The sequence below is a fragment of the Amblyomma mixtum genome, chromosome 10 (genome assembly GCF_055824585.1).
Source record: "Amblyomma mixtum isolate Tamu chromosome 10, ASM5582458v1, whole genome shotgun sequence".
NCBI classification, from domain to species: domain Eukaryota; kingdom Metazoa; phylum Arthropoda; class Arachnida; order Ixodida; family Ixodidae; genus Amblyomma; species Amblyomma mixtum.
Window position 1 is genome coordinate 58,421,337 of NC_143021.1, and position 4,175 is coordinate 58,425,511.

Sequence of the window (4,175 nt, forward strand, 5' to 3'; positions counted from 1 at the left end):
AGTTGCTGTAGCAATAAAATCGGATATAGAAACCGTTCGTCTTCCTGACCTAGATGACGTAGAATTTTTATGCTTAAAGATTAAGCTATTTGGGCATGTCCTCTTACTGTATGCAATATATAGACCACCAGAGTCGACACCTGATCTTCTAATGCAACTAAGGGATCATATGGCGCATTTTAGCAAATTTAAGATGATAGTTGTTGGGGACTTCAACTTTCCATGCATTGACTGGGACCGTTTGCTTTCCAGTGCCGACTCTGCAATTGATTCCAATACTATGTTTGATATCATGTTTGAGAATAATCTTGTTCAAATTGTCAGTAAGCCTACACGTGTAGGCAATACGTCTAGTTCCATTCTTGATTTAGTTTTTCTTCATCGCGCTTTTGATGATTATGAAGTGTCTGTGGATTCCGGCTTATCTGATCATAAAATGGTATCTGTTTGCCTAGCACTTGCTCCCAAATCTGTAAAAAATGGTGCAGTTGTTAACACAGTGAAAGATATTGAGCGAGCTGACGATGATGCCATTTTAGATTACTTAGATTCTCAGTTTGGTGAGTTCTCTGATGATGATGCTGCTGTTCTTTGGAACAAATTTAAGAATTTATGCCACTTTTGTTTGAGTAATTTTGTTCCTGACAAAATAAAGAAAACGGCGAAACATACGCCTTGGATGAACAGGCATATAATACATTTAAAACGGAAGGCCAAACGCTTACGTAAGAAAAGAACAGCATCTCATGCTTTCAGCGAAGCTCGCGCAGCTCTTTCCGACGCCATTATGCGTGCAAAGTCTTTTTATTTTAACACTACTCTCCCGAACTTTATTTCTGAGGATCCTCAAGGCTTCTGGAACTTTATGAAGGAAAGCAAAAGGCATGTGCAACAAATATCTCATAACGGTGCAGTAGTCACTAACCCCTAGATTATTGCACAACATTTTAACCAATATTTTCACAGCGTTTTCTCCATGCCCGCTGAACCTTCATTTTCAACATTCCAGTCTCATTTTCCGAATGTCACTGATTTGATTTCGCATGAGGGAGTACTTAACATGCTGCTCCGACTGAAAGTTAAAACTTCACCTGGACCTGATGGTATACCTGGCGCGTTCCTTCGCCGTTACGCTGAAACACTGAGCAAGTTCCTCGTAGTTATATTTCAAGCTTTCATTAGTACTGCGTCCATACCTGACGATTGGAAGACTGCACGCGTGTGGTGCCCGTCCTAAAGAAGGGTGACCCGCTTTCTTTATCTAACTACCGCCCCATATCTATATTATGTCCTTCTTGTAAGTTCATGGAGCACATTGTGTCTAACCTCATTTCAAAATTTCTTCGAGAAAATAACATTCCGTCGCAACACCAGCACGGCTTCAAGAAAGGGTTTTCTACAACTACTCAGTTAGTCACCATATTTCACTTCCTTGCTTCCGTCGTGGATAGGGCTGGCCAGGTAGACTTAACTTTCTTGGATTTCAGCAAGGCTTTCGACCTAGTACCCCATAATAAATTAATTGAGAAACTTGAACTGATAGGGCTGCCAGAGTTTATTATTGCTTGGGTATCAAGGTACCTAATACAACGCAAACAGTACGTAACTATTAATGGAGATGATTCTTGCGCTCTTCCGGTCACATCTGGTGTCCCTCAGGGCAGTGTGCTTGGGCCACTGTTGTTTTTGATATATTGTAACGATATTGTAGATGTGGTTAATGAACCTGTACAGATTCGCATGTACGCAGATGACTGTATTATTTTCAATGAGATCCGATCAGCTGACGATCAGGCAATACTAAATACGTCCCTTAGTAGTATCCACGCATGGTGTAAACGATGGGGCATGAAACTTAACTTCGAAAAGACTGTCCTACTACGTGTTACAAGAAAACTTAATCCATTGAAACGCTCCTTTTTTCTGGGGTCAGGAGAAATTACCGAAGTAACTGAATATAAATATATTGGTGTTACATTAACAAACAACTTAAGCTGGAACACTCACATTTGTAACACTTGCTCGTCTGCCTTACGAAAACTTTGCTTGTTGCGCCATAACCTAAAAGATTCACCACTACAGGTTAAGAGACTAGCATATGAAACCTTTATAAGGACTAAATTGGAATATGCGTGCATTGTATGGGACCCGTATACTCTCACTAACATAAAAGCACTTGAGCGGATCCAAATAAAAGCTGTGCGATTCATGTTTTCGCAATACAATAGAACTGCTTCTGTCTCTGCATTAATGCAGTCGAATTCAATACCAACCCTTCAGTCCCGGCGCAAGTTTCTACGGTTGAAATTCTTATTTTTGTTATTTAACCATAAACTTGGAATTAATTCTTCGCCTTATCTTAATCTACAGAACACCAGACAAACCCGACACTCCCACCCCCTTTCTCTGACCCCGTACTTTGCAAAGACTAACTTATTTCAGCACTCATTCTTTCCCCAAACCATCAGTGACTGGAACAGCTTACCAGCTTCGTGTGTACGGTCTCTTGACCTGATAAGTAACCATTGTTAGTTTGTTTTTGGTTTGTTTTGTTAGTTTCTTTTTCTTTTCCACGTCATTTCGCGCAGCTCGTTTTCTGTTTGCACTTTGGTATTATTGCTCAATTTGTGTTCTGTTCTGTATCCACTCCTGCTTGGGCCTCACGGCCTGCAGTATGCCATAAATAAAATAAATAAAACATCATTGCATAATACCGAGGTATAGAGGTTAATGACCGATCCGTTCAGAGGGATAAGGATCTCAAGAACAGAGGCACATTTCCACCGATCACACAAATCCTATCATAAGCTGGGCAGATCTGTGAACGTATTTACCTATAAAACATCAGTAAGAGGAAGACTGAAGCAAGACATTTGCCTACGCCGGGACTCGTCCTCTTTTAGAGTCAAGCTGGGACAATCAGACATACTTACCACCGCTCCCCGTAATACATGTGGTTTAAGACGTGCGATGTATACAGCAGCCATCACTGATCAGATTTCAGATTTCCAGTCGTGCGTTTCTATGAATATCATGCATTAGACTCAAGCAAACTGTCCCTACAAAAAAAATAGGCCAGACCTGGCGGAAAAATTTCATATCCTCACCGGTTTCTTAGGTTTCGGCAAGAGAACGGGCTCCACAAGGTCACATGAAAGAAGTACACATGAGAACCCATAAATGGCCCAGGAAAAGATCAATTCGTGAAGGGAGCACAAAAAAATTTCATATCAAATTACACCGCACCAAACTGCTCATTCCAAGCATCCAAAAAGCCTTCCTGAACCCCCGCTCTTCTGCACACATTGTTTTTTCATTCATTAACTTTAGTTCAACTTTATTACATCCACCCAGTGACTGCTCACTGAGGCTTGGCTGACGGTAACGAAGAGCTGTTTAATTTAAAAAGAACTTCACTGCAGTAGTGGTTAACTTTACCCTCTAGAGTTTGCTCAACACGTATCAGGATGGTGCTGCACATGAAAGCTGAAAATTTCTCGAACTGTCTAATTCGTGGAAAAGAAAAGCTGCGTATATCAAGGTTGCGCGTATTACGGTAATACACAGTTCTGGCAAGAAATAAACTCCACAAGAAAGCTGAGACTGAGAGTGAGCTGCTCAAAACAGTGTGAACATGAGAACTTTCGATGCGACCACTGCAACCCTGGACGATGTATTAGACGATAAAGATATTGTCATGTAGTGGTGACGGAATTTCGGAGGTAAAGAAAACAGCGAAAAGGGTTTCCGAAAGAAACTGCTCACTTAGCGGAAGTGCCCCACAAAGAACTTAATGTCATGACGGCTGCCATAGCAACAAGCATGCTCCGCGGTCGTCGAACAGAATGCCCGCCGGGGCTGACCATGCTCAATTTAAAACTGACAACAAACTTTCGAGAGAAGGTGTACAAATTAACTACGATGCCTCTAACAGCAAGGGTTAGGTGTTGAGTCCCTTCCTCGTTGCGCGCTATTGAAGCTCATGTCTAAAAAAAATAGAATCGGTTCTGCCTCTGGCTGTGATCATTCGAGATAAATACAGTCGAATCGTGTTACATGCATCTGATAAAGCTGCGCGCGGGCGGCGTTGAGCTTGAATAAGTAATAGGAGCGTGTGGAGTTTCGAAATTTCGAATGCGGATCGATTATGTTTGATAAGAAGAAGAAGAAGTTTA